Raw genomic sequence first — 17,488 nt, 5'->3', positions numbered from 1 at the left:
AGTATCGGTAGTTTAAGCACACTCTATGCATGCATATCAAATACATGGGACCCCCCCCCCTCGCGTGTGTGTGTGGCACTGTGTGCTTGTGAAGAAAGTAAGTAAAAAGTAATGTAAGCTCAGTAAAATACAGTAAGTACGACAGGTACAGTGGGCGTTTGGAGCAACCGTCTCTCATCGCGCCACTGAATGGACCAGTCTTCGAAAACGCATCACTGAGACGACCCGCCCGATCGGAGAAGACATCATTAATTGCTAATCTCCGTTAAGCGTAGATGGCGTCGTCCTCGTCGGGGCGAAGTGCGTTTCACAGGTCAAGGACGGCTATACATGTGAAAATGCACGTGTTACCAGGCTATACCTACTCCCAGGGGCGTAGCCAGAAATTTTTTTCGGGGGGGGGGGGGGGGGGCAAGCGTCTGCTTTCCACCACGTGACGTGATCGATAATAAGTATCGGTAGTTTAAGCACACTCTATGCATGTAGGGAAGAAGATGACGACGCTCGAGCAGCTCTGAGAGCAGCTCTGGCTCCGAAAGTTTTGACGTTTTTCGGTGGGACGTTTCCTTGCTACCGCCTGGAATCCAACATCACTAGATCCGAGAAGTGCTCCGCTCTCCAAGGACACCACTTTTTCGGAGATTGGACCTTTTTTCGGGAATTACGGCCAAGAATCCACTTGCACCTCGTAGCGGCCCCGCTAACCCTAACGATAAGTTGGGCGGCGGTGGCGACGCCGGTGAACACGCGCTCGACGCCGGCGGCTTAGACCCCGACGGCTTCGACCCCAACGATGGCTTCGACGGCTGACTCCGGTGCAGCGGGAGCCTCTACATCGACCCACGACATCCCACGAGGGCCTTGCGGCGATGAAGGTATGGATGTATCCGACCCTTATGCCAACCGCATGTCGACCCTTCCCGATAGAGATTCCAACTTCCAAAATGGCAGCGCTCGTTCAGCAGCACTGCAAGACACTGAGGCGGAAACGGGATGGGAGAAAGTCTTTTCACTACGTGAGAAGAAATGGCAGGCGAGGGAGCGCAAGAACGCGCCAGGAGAAAACACCTCGTCGCACTTAACCGACAAACTGAGCAAACAACGACACCGACCACGCAGGAGGCGTCTGCCACCGCTACCGCGTCAAGATCTGAAAGTGGTTATCCGCCCGCATCAGGGCTTACCCCTTAAGAACATCAGCAGCCAAGGACTGGCCCGGGCCGTCGTGGAGGCATGCCAAAACAAGATACGAAGTGACAATTTCATCCTACGTATCAAACCAGGATCGAACATCGCCGTTGTGTCGACACCGGAGAAAGAGGACGCACGGATGATGCAGAACATAAAAACGCTGAACATTAATGGACGACCCCATCCCGTTAATGCGTACGTAACGACTGGAGAAGGTGCAGTACGAGGCGTAGTGCACGGAATCGAACCCCACACGTCACCCGCAGTTTTAAAGGAAAACCTCCGGATCCGCACCCAAGGAGTGGAGGTAGTGGAAGCCCGAATGCTCGGCGACTCCCAAAGTGCAGTGATTACTTTCTTCGGAAACGTAGTACCGAGATATGTATACTACTACGGTGGAGAGAAGGCCTGCCATCCGTACCGTAACGCAACTCAGGTGTGCAAAACCTGCTGGAGCGTAGGCCATCGAACGGATGTGTGCCCACAACCGGACTTGTCTGTGTGCCGCGTGTGCGGGTTACAGGACCCACCGGAAGGACACGAGTGCAGCCCGAAATGCGCTGCCTGTGGGGAGGATCACCCCACGGGTGACCGCAGCTGCCGAAGACGACTTAAACCTGTGCGACTTTCAAAGAAGACTCCGCTAGCAAAGCGCACACCACGGTGGTTTGCCAGCGAGGATGAGGACTCTGAACTAGAGGCCTACCCAGGGCTCTGGTCTGAACATCGACGCAGCTGTTCCCGTTCGAGGTCGAGGGAGCGGACCTGGTCCGGGCAACCTGTAGTGCAACCACGACCAAGGTCCCAGTCGCGACCGGGAAACCAACAGCAGCAACATCCCATCCAGATGGAAGACAGCGCCAAGGCCGCAAAGGGCCCGCTGGCACAGAGCAAGTCACAACATAATCAGGTGAGCTGGGCACAAGTCGCGTCTCACACTGCCAAACCAAACTCTCCCAAAAAAGCGCCGACGCCCATTACACAGAACCCCGAATATCTTAAAATAGTGGAGGAGAACCGTGCCCTCAAGAGTAGCTTGGCGGAACTCAGAGCCGAGTTTGAGGCATTTCGTAGATCGGTTGCTCACAACAATACAAATGCACACACACAGGCCGACACAAACAGACAGGTGATCACAGCGACAGCGCACACACCGGCTGAAACTAGCTCGCCGACGACGACGCTAGACCAGGTAGCCCAAAATGTGCAGAGACTATTCGCTGAGATTCACACGCTCAAAAGACATGTCGATGACTCTATTGCGTCAGTTCGCGCGGGACTCCGCAAGCGCACGAGCGTAAGCCCGGGAGCGCCGACGCGGGGACCAAAGGGTATGGATGCGACTGACAGCGATAGTACCATCCATGGCTAAACTAGGAACACGTATCGCAGAAAGTCTTGAGGTGTGGCAGTGGAACTGCTGCACGTTTCGTACTAAACACGCTAATTTCATACAATATATGGAGTCGGTGCCTATTCCTCCGGATATCATTTGTTTGCAAGAAATAGGAAAGCACAAGAGAAATCTTAAAGGGTACGACTTGTACACCCATCCCGATTACCCACAGGTTGCCACTTTCGCCAAAAAGGGTGTCGCGCTAAGTGTAGAATACATTCATGGGGAGATTATACAACATCAAATAATCACGATATGGCCACATAAGCGCGGCAAGCCGAAAACAGTGATTGTAAACATATATAGCCCTCCCAGAGACAGACTGGCGGACTTTGAGGATGTGGTTTCCGCAGCGATGCGTTTAGCGTCTAGGCGGGACAGAGTCTTGGTTTTAGGGGACTTCAATGCGCAACACTCCGAATGGGGATACGCGGCAGACTCTCCGAAAGGAAAACTTTTGCTGGATTTGACGGAGAGGTACGATTTAACCCTGTTAACTCGTCTTGATGAACCCACCAGAATCGGTAATAGCGTCTCGAAAGATACCTCGCCGGACTTAACCTTTACGAACCAAGCGGATGAGATAACGTGGACAAATCTAGGGGACAACCTTGGAAGTGACCACTATATCCTCAGCCTTTCGGTAAACTCGTCCCGTATAAGACGCAAGGTTGGGCAGGCCACACTGACAGATTGGAAGAAATATCGCGATCGCCAGGGTAGCACAGGTCCGATAACGAACGTCGGAATCTGGGCGCAGCAGCTTCTCAACACGCTGGCGGGTGTGACGAAGGTTGTAGACACAACGCGAGACACCCCGGTAGTGGACAGGCACCTGCTACATTTATGGGAGGCCCGCCGTAGCCTCACCAAGAGATGGAAAAGGCAGAGGTTAAACAGGAAGCTTAAAATCCGCATTGCTCAGTTAGCTCAGGAGGCGAACACGTACGCGCAGGAATTATGCGACGGTAACTGGCGCCAGCTCTGCGATTCCTTTAGGGGGACCTTCAGTACCAAAAAGACATGGCACATTCTCCGCAGCATGATGAATCCCGGGGGAACCAAGACGGCAGCGCACATGACACTCAAGCTACTGGAGAATGAATTCAAGGGCAACGACGAGGAACTCATTGATTACTTAAAGCATATATATATAGGTTCGAATTCCAAAGAGGCGAGCCGATGCGGTAACTATACGGGGCCGGAACAACCCAATCTGGACGCACTGATAACTACGGCGGAGGTTTATGCCGCGGCGCAGTCCTTCAAAAGAAACACGGCGCCAGGGCCCGATCAGATTACTAACGCCATGATTCGAAACTTGAGCGACGAAACCATAGAGCAGTTAACTGAATACTTCAACGAGAATGTATGGGTGGATCAGGGAGAACTACCTGCTGAATGGAGGGAAGCAAAAATCATCCTTATTCCAAAACCGGGGAAGCCCCGAGATATTCGAAACCTACGACCTATATCGCTAACATCGTGTGCCGGAAAGCTCTTTGAAAAGGTGATACAGACCCGGTTATCGCGCTACATAGAAAGCAACAATCTTTTTCCCCCAAACATGTTCGGATTTCGTCCAGATGTGTCGGCACAGGACGTTTTTCTGATGCTTCAGCAGGACGTTCTGCACCCGGTAAGGGGTTCCGAAGACAGCATTGTGCTTGCTCTCGACGTAAAAAAGGCATTTGATACGATTTCCCACGATGCAATACTGGAAGGACTAAAAGCAGTAGGTTGCGGGACGCGCATTTACCAGTATGTACGCAGCTTTCTGAGAAACCGCACGGCCACCATCGGTCTGGGCTCAACTAGGTCGAAACCCTTTGCAGTTCCCGATCGAGGAACCCCACAAGGGTCCATACTCTCCCCTCTCCTATTTAATCTGGGAATGCGTAAACTCGCACTAGAGTTGGATGCGAAGCAAGCCCTAGGGAGCGCCATTTACGCTGACGATATTACGCTGTGGGCAAATCGGGGATCCTACGGGGATAAGCAGGAGCTTCTCCAGTGGGCGATCCAACAGGTCGAAACCTTCACGCAAGGGGCCGGCATGACATGTGCCCCAGAGAAGTCCGAATTTATTCGTATAAGAGCGAAGTACGCGAGACGAGAAAATCGTCCGAGTTTCGAACTTTTCTTGGACGGGGGGCGTGTAAGAGAGGTGGATAAACTCCGCGTCCTGGGATTATGGATCCAACAAACGGCCGGAGTAGCGCACACGCTCCGCCTCCTCAAAGGTACTACACATAACGTAGCCAAAATGATCCGTAGGGTTACGCGAACCCGCGAGGGCTTCTCGGAAGAAGAAACGATTCGACTGGTACACGCCTTTGTCATCAGTAGGATAACGTATGCACTCCCCTTCCAAAGCATTACCAAGCAGGAGCTCAAACAGCTTGAAGTGATCATCCGGCGGGCATTTAAAGCTGCTCTAGGACTCCCAGAAAATACCAGTACAGAACGTTTCGACAAATTAGGAATCCACAATACCTTCGAGGAATATGCGACGGCCACCCTCATTGCGCAAAAGGAACGGCTGTGCGCATCAACGCAGGGTCGGGCCATATTAACCAAACTGGGCTTTGCCCTCCGCCCCCAGTTCAGTGCAGAAGAGACAGTGCAGATGACCCAGGAAGTCAGGCAGCACATAATAGTGTCCCCAATTCCGAAGAATATGAGCCCGAGATATCATGTAGGGCGCCGGAAGGCCCGAGCGAGAACCTTGCACCAGAGATTTAGAGGACAACCGGACGTGTACTACACAGACGCGAGTCAAACGGACAGGGACAAGTATACGGTGGTAGCCACGAACCAAAATCGTGTGATAGCTGCATCGGTCAAGGCAAAATCTACCATCACAGCAGAAGCCGCAGCGATTGCACTTGCAATTAGGGACGCGGAGAATAGGGACGTATCTGCTGCCATACTCACGGACTCACAAACCGCCTGCCGCCTGTATCTCTCCGGGACGGCGCCGCGCTTAGTACTAAAAATTCTAGGGAGTCAAATTACCGGATTCCACAACCTCACTTGGTGCCCCGCACACGAAGGCATGGAGGGCAACACAAGGGCGGACCGGCTAGCTCGCGTACTAAGCATCCGAGCTGCAGACCGACCCAGTGACGAGCCTCCTTCTACACCGCGCGACATCCTCGAACACCAAAGACAGGAGCGGAGGCAATATGGACGCCCTCATCCTAAGTTAAACAGTCAACAGGCGAGGAATTGGCGCCGACTTCAAACACACACATACCCAAACCTACATACACTTAGCCGTATTCACCAAGCACGATACACTGACGAATGCCCATGGTGTGGGGACACGCCAACGTTACCGCACATCACATGGATATGCCCAAACAGACCAAAACATATAAACTCCACACTACTAAAACCACAAGATTTTAACAGGCAGTGGGAGGCGCGGCTTGCGGACGAGGACCAGGACAGCCAACTGGCTCTCCTGGACCAAGCCCAGCGAACCGCTCGTGCCAGTGGAGCCCTGGACTAGGGGCCCCAACCACGGGACCTAAAGTTTCATTTTATTCATTAAAGTTTCTCTCTCTCTATGCATGTATATCAAAGACATGGGACCCCCCCCCCCTCGCGTGTGTGTGTGGCACTGTGTGCTTGTGAAGAAATTAAGCAAAAAGTAATGTAAGCTCAGTAAAATACAGTAAGTACGACAGGTACAGTGGGCGTTTGGAGCAACCGTCTCTCATCGCGCCACTCAATGGACCAGTCTTCGAAAACGCATCACTGAGACGACCCGCCCGATCGGAGAAGACATCATTAATTGCTAATTTCCGTTAAGCGTAAATGGCGTCGTCCTCATCGGGGCGAAGTGCGTTTCACAGGTCAAGGACGGCTATACATGTGAAAATGCCCGTGTTACCAGGCTATACCTACTCCCATAGCAATAGCTTGTTCGCTGCGTCTTTGCGCTAGAAAACTTAAATACGCGCAAAAATGAGTAATGCTTTTTTTGACGAAGCTTTCGTCGCTTTACATTTCCTGCGGCAAGTGCATGGGCCGGTGTGTCTTCCGCTGTGTGCGAGCGTGCAGCCGTCATTTGCCTTTACGTCAACAGATTCAGAATTGTACAGAATATTTCACCGCACTGCATAGTTATGGCATGTGTACGCATTTTAAGTAGTACGTGCGAGTCATTTCTGCTTCACTTAGGCCGGTGCAAACAGGAAGTGGCCTTGTACCTCACAGAATCTCGACTGATTGGTGTACTAGTGATGCAGGAATGAACTCCGGTCTTGTTCAGTGCATAGTGCACATAATCAATTTCTCAGGACGCGTGAACTCCGACGAGAACTGTCAGCGCCTGCAACAAGAGTTTACTTACGCTGTACTGCGCACAGCAGTAATCTATGCTTGTCGGCTGTCTGTGTCGTGCATTCTGTTGCGAGTCGGTGGAATTTCACTGCTGGCATCAACCCTTTCGTGTGCACATTGCTGGTTTGGGATTCCACAACACAACAGCAACTACCAGCCTTCCGTAGGGGCACAATCGCAAACGAGAGACGTTTTGCGCTGCAGACTATGGCTACGTTCACATTTGGGAAGCGGCAAGCGGGTGGAGAGGCCAAAGCGGCCGGAAAATCTTTTCCGCGCATGTCCAAGTTCACATTTGTTTTGCTACCACCGCGGCCGCGCTGCCGCTTTCGTCCACATCCATCTAGTCTGCGTACGTTTGTCGGCGTGGTGGCGCTCATTATCTCATTATTTCGAGCGGTATGTTCATTCACTGGCCCACCCGTCATCAAAAGTGATCATGTTGCGCAATTTCGCGTGTCATCTGCGACCTTCGGTAAGTTCCTCGTTGGCGTTCTGTAATTCTCCTCACACGGGCGCGGTAGCGCTGTCACAGGTTGCTGCCTATAGGCGTGATTATATTTCTTAGCTTTTATTTACAAGTTGTAATAACATTTCATCATTTCGTATTATTTTCTGCGCCTCCAGGACACGAAAGCGGCAACGGGAACACCAAAGCTAAAACCCGGGCTGGCCCTTGTGTTGAGGCTCGCCGAAGCCTGCGCGTCCTACGTGACACCTACGCTCCTAATCTATCGTCGCGACGAGAAAAGCACCCCGCGACTTCTGCAACATACCGTGCACGTGCGAGGAGAATTATGGAGCGCCAACGAGGAATCTGCCTAACTATTGTCTTCCATGGAAGTGGAAGAAGAAATGGCTTCTATACTTCTACCTACTTGTTTTCTAGAAATGGACAATGAATAAACGGAAGACAAGAAAACCTCGGAAACGGCAGTGGTGGGTTCGCCTGGCTTTGCAAAAGTGTAAGAAGTTGGGTCACGCCAAGGCTTCGTTGCCGCACCTCCTGTCGCGCGACGTTGAATACTATCGCGAGTATTGCTGACAGTACGTTTGAGTGCCACTCTTGTCGTAGAGCAAGGGGTGGTTCTTGATCGCGTCGATCAGCATTACAGCCTACACTTCTGGCGCCATGTTCAATGTTACGACCGGAAGTTTACATGCTAGTGTAGCATATAAACTTCCGGTCAAACAGAACGACTTTCCGCCGCGTTTCCGCTTCGCCATGGCGAAAAAATCGGTCCGAGACCAATTTGGCTCGCCGCCTGTTTTTCTGCCTGTTTTGCCGCCTAGGCGGGCGGATTTTTGCAAGATTTTGCCGCTTCCGACAGCTTCGAGACCAAGTTCCTACGCGAACGCGGCCTAACCGGCACCTGAAGGGAAGCGGCGGAAATGTATACCGGAAATTTCGACCACCTGGGGACTTTAACGTGCACCTAAATCTAAGTAAACGGGCCTCGAGCATTTTCGCCTTCATCTAAAATGCGGCTGCCGTATTTGTTGCTTCATTTATTGCTTCATTTGTTGCGCATTTGTTGTTTCAGAATGCGGCCGCCACATTCGCGCCCAAAACCTCACAGAGTGTCAAGGCCTTGACAAACACCGTGACAGTTTTTTTCCATATGCAGACATGATTCGCTGTAAATTACCAACCCAAACGGAAGCGCCCAGTAATGAAAGTGTGAAAGTAGCACCGGTTTCTTGAAATATGTCAGCGCGAAGCGACGAGAGAAAAGGGTGGGTTAGTGGGGGGGGGGGGGGGTGCAAAAAATTTCGGGGGGGGTTTGAACCCCCCCAACCCCCCCCCTTGGCTACGCCACTGGGGCGAACATATTCATTCGCTACCCGGTCGCGGTGAGTCAGACTTCCTTGATTTGTCGCACGCCCATCGGCTTAGTAATTCAGCTACCGTGCATTAGTGTATGTAAGGTGCAATAAATGCCCTTTGGTTGTCTACACTACTGTGTTGTCGTTCCTTAGTCCCAAGAGCACGTCTGGAGACCCCACAAACCCAATTCTTCTGTAATACCCTTGTCGTGGTGTCTTTAGAGAAATAAAATAATGAACACACTTCTTCAGAAAAACCAAAGGATAGTTAAGGGGTGCATTTCTTATGCAGAGTAAATTTTACAGAAATCTTTTCGAAAGAGCAAAAGTTGAAGAGTAAAACGGCAATGACTAAAACAATACGTTAAATAACTTAGCTTTGCATACATACATGTCTACATACATGTCTACGATTTGAGGACAATCGCAGCTTTCCGGCCTTCGTTTCCGAGAACACTGTCTGATCCGTAGCGAGCAGCTTGTCATGCTGCTTCTGCCAGCAGACTTTGCCAACACCTTCCAGCAGCACGACTCCCATGCTCCACCACATACTGACGTTTCACTTAATTACAGCCTATCACCAACAGCAAAAAAAAGAGGGTGATCACAATGCTGTCACGGAATGGTTGCCTTCAAAGCAGAAGAAAACATTACGCAGATCCCACGCAGTGCGGTGTAGCGAAGCTTAGATGAGCGCATCACAATATGAAACATGCAGCCCATTTCGACGACGAACACGGCATGTAAAGCAAGTGTTATTCAGGAGTCACTTTCGCTGATTGTATCAGCTTTGCAAAATTTCGTGTGACTTGGCACCGGACGCATTTAAGTACACGGCCAAAAGTGTTCCCGACATCTCGGCAGTGTACGAGGAAAGCAAGCCTGGCACAGTGCCAGAAATGCTGTTGGCCACATACACATGCAAGTCCGTTGCTGCGTACACTCGACAAAAGGGATCCCCTGTGGCGACAGTGTCTACTAGGCGAGATAGCTGGTGATCACCGAGAGGAGTCTCAAAAATAGGGCTCACTTGCTTCCAGCTGTCTACACATCATGACGCACTGTGGTGATGATCCCACTGCTGAGCTCTTGGTGGCATGCACTGTCATCATCAGCCGAAGCGAGTGAACCGAGAGAACTACCACACAGCTGCTTTTTCGTGGGACCAAAGTTCGGGGTGTGATTGTTATTACGAAGGGCGAAAAAAAAAAAATCTTAATTTCGAAGAGCAACGTTGGGACAGTGCGTTTATTACAAGAGTGCACCCACTGTGCGAATAAATATGGTATACAGTTGAGCCTGGATATATCAAACTCGGTTATATCGAATTATTTTCTACATCGAACAGCTGTAAAATCCCCTTGAAAATCCCATGCAAAAGTGTGCTGATGTGCTATACGTACATCAAACTCCCGTTCACTGACACATTCAATATATCGAACTCTGCGCCGTGGTGCGCCCCTGCACATGTGCTTCTCCTGACGAATACGGAATCACTTCTCGCATCGGGGTAAATGCTGACAAATTTGAAACGGCACTGTTTTGGCAGATGCTGTCAAAGAAGACACTACCGTATTTTCGCGCACATAACCCACCCTTGCATATAACCCGCACCACTCACTTTGAACTCCACGAAAAAGAAAAAAATAACCTCAAGTATAACCCTGTCGGGATATGGGGGGATGCCAACGGCCCTCTGCCTCGACACACCGAGCCCCGCGGTTGGCGCATGCCTGTGCATCAACCGCGGTCCGGTACAAGCTCGAGGAAACAATAGACGACAACCACGTGTACACTCGGAAAGCATTTATTACGACTGCAACTAACACTTTGAGCAGGCCAGCTAGCTATAGTTGACATCGCTGAGGGTTCCCTCGAAGAGAATAATACACTAGGTAAAGAAGGGCTTCCGACTTACCAACTGGGGAATACGGGCGGCCGCGGCGTTTGCCACGGCAAGAACGCGGTTGACTAACCACGTGCGGGAATACGGGAGCGGCGGCGGAGACTTCCGCCATCGCCGCTTGCTGGGGACCAAAGAGACCCGGGCGATATCAGCGGGATCTCACGTGACCCACCCGGTGGCGCTGATAGCGCTTGCGATTCCCGCGCGCCGCCCGCGGAAGGAAAGTTTCCCCTCTCTCAACTCTCCCTGTCACGCATGCGCTTGACACGACGTTCGCTGCCCGTGCGGTGGTTATGGGACCCGAGGATTCCCACATCCCTCCACCCTTAAATATTGCCCTACGGCGGAGAAATCGCTGGAACGACGGCATTGACCAAGTATCCGGGCAGATGCGATGGTAAACTCCGGCAGGAAATGTCCGAATCCACGTTGATAGGCAGCACAGTCCTGTGTGGCGGCCGCCTACATGTGGCAGCCGTCACAGTGGTTGACGATGACGGGGGCTGAAGATGGCTTGCCCTCAAGATGCGCGCCGCAATGTCCCCCCGGGAACAGCGGGTCAGGACTGTCTCGAAGCGGCGCGCGCGCCGGCACGATGAACCTCGCCCCGACGCACCCTCGTGGGAGTATGATGGTAGGCCTCCCTCCTCGTGGCTGCCATGTGTTACTGCACCGGGCCGCGAACAGGGAGGGGCCGAGACAGCAGGCAGGGACGTGGACCATGGCAGCAATAGCAAGTCGAGGCAGCTTCACTCGTTCTGCAAAGTCGCTCAAATGCACTCCAGAAACACTTAGAATTAAGGCAGTAGAGGCCGCCGCAGCGTCTGCCGTCTGACACGATGCTGAACCACCCGTCTACCGCATAGCTTTATGCGGCAACGAGAAAAAAAAACAATCCAGTTCGTTTGAATGAAGTTATACGCTTCAACCGAATTTTTCCGGTCCGATCCAGAGTGAAAGTGGGCGATGCTCGTATGAACAAAGCGCTCTCTGGTCCCCCGAGATTTCGGTTATTCCGGCCGCAAAATATTGGGTCCATCTGAACAAAATAAGCTTTCTATTTCAAACGAGGTTTCTCCGCTCGGGCGCGTATAGTAGAACTAGCGAATCCGGTTGCACCCGCTAAATGTCACGGCATGGTCGTCTTCGAACATGCGACCGGCAGCTCCGCAGAGCCTTAGGCCTAATCGCGTCCATGACGGATACCAATGCCACAAAAGACCCACAAAGGGTTCCAATGAGCCGCCGCGAGGAGATGCAGGCCTAGCTAAGCGGTCCCCGCTCGCTGCTCAACACGCAGCTTTCGAGCCGACTCCTGGGACTGCGGCCCGCTGACGTCCTAGCCAGCGTTTCCGGCGCCCGGTTCCCAGAGCCACAGATACAGAAAGGAGGCTATTTACATATGTACAGGGAAAATCGACCACTGCGTCGGCTGCTGCACTCACTCGCTTCGGGCGTACTCTTAAAAGAAAACTTGCTGCAAATCTCAGCGTCTACACGAGTTCGGCGACACTGGCGCAGCGTTAACTCGCCCTCAAGAAAGCACACACAGATCTAGCTAGCAATCACGCCTTCGGCTGAGGCCTAACGCTGGTCCGGACAGATCGTCGTCCCGTTTTCCAAGAGCTTGCCCCACGTTGGGAACGCCAAAATGTCAGGATACTGGGGGGATGCCAACGGCTCTCTGCCTCGACACACCGAGCCCCGCGGTTGGCGCATGCCTGCGCATCAACCGTGGTCCGGTACAAGCTCGAGGAAACAATAGACGACAACCACGTCTACACTCGGAAAGCATTTATTATGACTGCAACTAACACTTCGAGCAGGCCAGCTAGCTATAGTTGACATCGCTGAGGGTTCCCTCGAAGAGAAAATACACTAGGTAAAGAAGGGCTTCCGACTTACCAACTGGGGAATACGGGGGGGCCGCGGCGTTTGCCGTGGCAAGAACGCGGTTGACTAACCACGTGCGGGAATACGGGAGCGACGGCGGAGACTTCCGCCGTTGCCGCTTGCTGGAGGCCAAAGAGACCCGGGCGATATCAGCGGGATCTCACGTGACCCACCCGGTGGCGCTGATAGCGCTTGCGATTCCCGCGCGCCGCCCGCGGAAGGAAAGTTTCCCCTCTCTCAACTCTCCCTGTCACGCATGCGCTTGACGCGACGTTCGCTGCCCGTGCGGCGGTTATGGGACCCGAGGATTCCCACAACCCGCACGCTTATCCGAAAAAATGAGCACTAGGAAGTTACAACTACGCGCAGCCATCATTTCGTTTTCAAAACAAATTTATTTCAATGCGACCGCCGCAACGTTGTCAGCGCTGTCATCCGAATCACTGCTGCCATCCGAGGCTTCATCGCTGGTCTTGAAGATGTAATCGTCTTCGGAACCATCTCGCAGCAGCTCTGTTGCCAATTGCTTCAGCAGCAGCTATGATCTTCAGTTTCTCTTTCACTGTGAAAGACTGCCACCGAGACACACTCATGATGCCCAAGGCTGGCCAACTGTGCAACTGGGCTGGGCGTACAAGAAACGGCACCTGACTCGTGCGAAAAGTGTGTGAAAAGCACACAATACCCATACCGAAAAGCATTTTTCTCCTTTCATGAAGTGGCCGAACAGGTGGCAATAGCCATGGCAATGAGGGACCCCGAACGTCCTTACGTGTACACAGATTCGCGATCAGCGGCCAGAGCATTAGCCTCGGGCTCCATATCGCGGGAAGCGGCGGCCGTCCTCGGCAACAAGGGAGCCGTGGGTCATCACATCGTCAAATGGTTTCCGGCCCACATGGGAGCCGACGTGCACCTCGACTTTACCAACACCAACGAGCTGGCGCACAACCACGCGCGAGGACTCACGCACCGCGGTGATCGTGGCGAGCGAAGTGGCGGTGAGGGAGGGGAGCACCGAGACCCGCTGCTCACCTTCAACGAAATAACAACGCACTATCAGCTGTTGAGGAGGGCCTTCCCGCTCCCCCACGATAAACTCAATAGACCACAGTCATCGATATTCAGAATGCTTCAGACAGGGTCGTTCCCCTCGAGAGGCAGACTGAGCCTTTATTCACCAGAGGTAGAGCCGCAATGTCCAGATTGTGGCGTATCATACTGCTCGCTGGCACACATGCTCTGGCAATGCTCCGCGTTAAGTGACACCATGTTCAGTAAAGAAGAAGACTGGGAGGACGCCCTGTGAAGCAATGACCACTAGACCCAGTTCCGGGCCGTCCAGAGGGCTCACGAAAGAGTGGAGGCTCACGGGCTTCCCGTCCCAACGTGGGTGCGGCCCGCGACCCCTGCCGACCACTAAACCAAGAGTGGGTGGAGAGGGGTTCCTCAGGACTCTATTAATAATGTTATTTCCTCCTTCCTTTGATGTAATAGTTCAGCGGAAATCCGCTAGGTGGAGATAAGTAATTAAAGGGAAACTGAGACTTCCACCCAAATGTAGCAATTCGCTACTATGGAAACCCAACCGGGTTCCTCGAAAGAAAGCCTCGCAGTTGAAGAAAAATTCGTCCTGGTCCGGGACTCGAACCCGGGACCACCGCCTTTCCGGGGCAGCCGCTCTACCATCTGAGCTAACCAGGCGGCTAGCAGATGGCAGGGCGAAGTCGAATTTGTCGACAACTCGAAGCAAAGGCAAGTGTTTGATGTAATAGTTCAGCGGAAATCCGCTAGGTGGAGATAAGTAATTAAAGGGAAACTGAGACTTCCACCCAAATGTAGCAATTCGCTACTATGGAAACCCAACCGGGTTCCTCGAAAGAAAGCCTCGCAGTTGAAGAAAAATTCGTCCTGGTCCGGGACTCGAACCCGGGACCACCGCCTTTCCGGGGCAGCCGCTCTACCATCTGAGCTAACCAGGCGGCTAGCAGATGGCAGGGCGAAGTCGAATTTGTCGACAACTCGAAGCAAAGGCAAGTGTTTGATGTAATAGTTCAGCGGAAATCCGCTAGGTGGAGATAAGTAATTAAAGGGAGACTGAGACTTCCACCCAAATGTAGCAATTCGCTACTATGGAAACCCAACCGGGTTCCTCGAAAGAAAGCCTCGCAGTTGAAGAAAAATTCGTCCTGGTCCGGGACTCGAACCCGGGACCACCGCCTTTCCGGGGCAGCCGCTCTACCATCTGAGCTAACCAGGCGGCTAGCAGATGGCAGGGCGAAGTCGAATTTGTCGACAACTCGAAGCAAAGGCAAGTGTTTGATGTAATAGTTCAGCGGAAATCCGCTAGGTGGAGATAAGTAATTAAAGGGAAACTGAGACTTCCACCCAAATGTAGCAATTCGCTACTATGGAAACCCAACCGGGTTCCTCGAAAGAAAGCCTCGCAGTTGAAGAAAAATTCGTCCTGGTCCGGGACTCGAACCCGGGACCACCGCCTTTCCGGGGCAGCCGCTCTACCATCTGAGCTAACCAGGCGGCTAGCAGATGGCAGGGCGAAGTCGAATTTGTCGACAACTCGAAGCAAAGGCAAGTGTTTGATGTAATAGTTCAGCGGAAATCCGCTAGGTGGAGATAAGTAATTAAAGGGAAACTGAGACTTCCACCCAAATGTAGCAATTCGCTACTATGGAAACCCAACCGGGTTCCTCGAAAGAAAGCCTCGCAGTTGAAGAAAAATTCGTCCTGGTCCGGGACTCGAACCCGGGACCACCGCCTTTCCGGGGCAGCCGCTCTACCATCTGAGCTAACCAGGCGGCTAGCAGATGGCAGGGCGAAGTCGAATTTGTCGACAACTCGAAGCAAAGGCAAGTGTTTGATGTAATAGTTCAGCGGAAATCCGCTAGGTGGAGATAAGTAATTAAAGGGAAACTGAGACTTCCACCCAAATGTAGCAATTCGCTACTATGGAAACCTGCGAGGCTTCAACTGCGAGGCTTTCTTTCGAGGAACCCGGTTGGGTTTCCATAGTAGCGAATTGCTACATTTGGGTGGAAGTCTCAGTTTCCCTTTAATTACTTATCTCCACCTAGCGGATTTCCGCTGAACTATTACATCAAACACTTGCCTTTGCTTCGAGTTGTCGACAAATTCGACTTCGCCCTGCCATCTGCTAGCCGCCTGGTTAGCTCAGATGGTAGAGCGGCTGCCCCGGAAAGGCGGTGGTCCCGGGTTCGAGTCCCGGACCAGGACGAATTTTTCTTCAACTGCGAGGCTTTCTTTCGAGGAACCCGGTTGGGTTTCCATAGTAGCGAATTGCTACATTTGGGTGGAAGTCTCAGTTTCCCTTTAATTACTTATCTCCACCTAGCGGATTTCCGCTGAACTATTACATCAAACACTTGCCTTTGCTTCGAGTTGTCGACAAATTCGACTTCGCCCTGCCATCTGCTAGCCGCCTGGTTAGCTCAGATGGTAGAGCGGCTGCCCCGGAAAGGCGGTGGTCCCGGGTTCGAGTCCCGGACCAGGACGAATTTTTCTTCAACTGCGAGGCTTTCTTTCGAGGAACCCGGTTGGGTTTCCATAGTAGCGAATTGCTACATTTGGGTGGAAGTCTCAGTTTCCCTTTAATTACTTATCTCCACCTAGCGGATTTCCGCTGAACTATTACATCAAACACTTGCCTTTGCTTCGAGTTGTCGACAAATTCGACTTCGCCCTGCCATCTGCTAGCCGCCTGGTTAGCTCAGATGGTAGAGCGGCTGCCCCGGAAAGGCGGTGGTCCCGGGTTCGAGTCCCGGACCAGGACGAATTTTTCTTCAACTGCGAGGCTTTCTTTCGAGGAACCCGGTTGGGTTTCCATAGTAGCGAATTGCTACATTTGGGTGGAAGTCTCAGTTTCCCTTTAATTACTTATCTCCACCTAGCGGATTTCCGCTGAACTATTACATCAAACACTTGCCTTTGCTTCGAGTTGTCGACAAATTCGACTTCGCCCTGCCATCTGCTAGCCGCCTGGTTAGCTCAGATGGTAGAGCGGCTGCCCCGGAAAGGCGGTGGTCCCGGGTTCGAGTCCCGGACCAGGACGAATTTTTCTTCAACTGCGAGGCTTTCTTTCGAGGAACCCGGTTGGGTTTCCATAGTAGCGAATTGCTACATTTGGGTGGAAGTCTCAGTTTCCCTTTAATTACTTATCTCCACCTAGCGGATTTCCGCTGAACTATTACATCAAACACTTGCCTTTGCTTCGAGTTGTCGACAAATTCGACTTCGCCCTGCCATCTGCTAGCCGCCTGGTTAGCTCAGATGGTAGAGCGGCTGCCCCGGAAAGGCGGTGGTCCCGGGTTCGAGTCCCGGACCAGGACGAATTTTTCTTCAACTGCGAGGCTTTCTTTCGAGGAACCCGGTTGGGTTTCCATAGTAGCGAATTGCTACATTTGGGTGGAAGTCTCAGTTTCCCTTTAATTCCTCCTTCCTGCATGCCGAAAAGCATCTAACCAGACTATGAATGTGGATCAGGCAATAACCTTTATTGGCCTCTTACAGGCTTAACACGTCGATGTCGATAGGCATGTGGACAATGCGGACTCTGGACGGCAGGCCGCGCGTTGCCGTGAAGCCGACCCCCACCCCCTTTTGGTGCGGGTTATATGCGAGAAAATACGGTAAATGTGAAGGGCCACGGAGGCAAAATGAGCACTATGCTCCAGTTTATAGCTCGCTGTCATGGATGGCTCGGGCAAACTGCGGCCGTACGTTATCGGCAAGAGCAGATCACTATTCTGCTTCAAGAATGCAAAAGGCCCACCAGTATGATCCACAAGAAAGCGTGTATGGCGCTCAATCATTTCACCGAGTGGCACCGCATATGGTACGCCAAACTGGAGATGCTGCGCCACCGGGTTTGTCTGTATCGTATGATG

At 52.3% G+C, this 17,488-nt stretch overlaps 1 protein-coding gene and 10 non-coding genes across 15 annotated transcripts in view; 5 read left to right on the top strand and 6 right to left on the bottom strand.

The window, feature by feature from the left end:
* Nucleotides 1-17,488, bottom strand: part of LOC119431886 (G-protein coupled receptor-associated protein LMBRD2B) — a 235,491-nt gene that overhangs the window by 122,505 nt on the left and 95,498 nt on the right. The window lies entirely within an intron of this gene.
* On the bottom strand, nucleotides 14,196-14,270 carry Trnas-gga (transfer RNA serine (anticodon GGA)). Its single transcript has one exon. It is a non-coding gene; the product is annotated as a tRNA-Ser (tRNA).
* Trnas-gga (transfer RNA serine (anticodon GGA)) lies at nucleotides 14,474-14,548 on the bottom strand. The gene has a single exon. It is a non-coding gene; the product is annotated as a tRNA-Ser (tRNA).
* Trnas-gga (transfer RNA serine (anticodon GGA)) lies at nucleotides 14,752-14,826 on the bottom strand. The gene has a single exon. It is a non-coding gene; the product is annotated as a tRNA-Ser (tRNA).
* Nucleotides 15,030-15,104, bottom strand: Trnas-gga (transfer RNA serine (anticodon GGA)). Its single transcript has one exon. It is a non-coding gene; the product is annotated as a tRNA-Ser (tRNA).
* Trnas-gga (transfer RNA serine (anticodon GGA)) lies at nucleotides 15,308-15,382 on the bottom strand. Its single transcript has one exon. It is a non-coding gene; the product is annotated as a tRNA-Ser (tRNA).
* On the top strand, nucleotides 15,745-15,819 carry Trnas-gga (transfer RNA serine (anticodon GGA)). Its single transcript has one exon. It is a non-coding gene; the product is annotated as a tRNA-Ser (tRNA).
* Nucleotides 16,023-16,097, top strand: Trnas-gga (transfer RNA serine (anticodon GGA)). The gene has a single exon. It is a non-coding gene; the product is annotated as a tRNA-Ser (tRNA).
* On the top strand, nucleotides 16,301-16,375 carry Trnas-gga (transfer RNA serine (anticodon GGA)). The gene has a single exon. It is a non-coding gene; the product is annotated as a tRNA-Ser (tRNA).
* On the top strand, nucleotides 16,579-16,653 carry Trnas-gga (transfer RNA serine (anticodon GGA)). The gene has a single exon. It is a non-coding gene; the product is annotated as a tRNA-Ser (tRNA).
* Nucleotides 16,857-16,931, top strand: Trnas-gga (transfer RNA serine (anticodon GGA)). Its single transcript has one exon. It is a non-coding gene; the product is annotated as a tRNA-Ser (tRNA).

The sequence above is a fragment of the Dermacentor silvarum genome, chromosome 10 (assembly GCF_013339745.2).
Source record: "Dermacentor silvarum isolate Dsil-2018 chromosome 10, BIME_Dsil_1.4, whole genome shotgun sequence".
In the NCBI taxonomy this organism is placed as follows: Eukaryota; Metazoa; Arthropoda; class Arachnida; order Ixodida; family Ixodidae; genus Dermacentor; species Dermacentor silvarum.
This window is presented reverse-complemented; position numbering and strand designations above follow the sequence as displayed.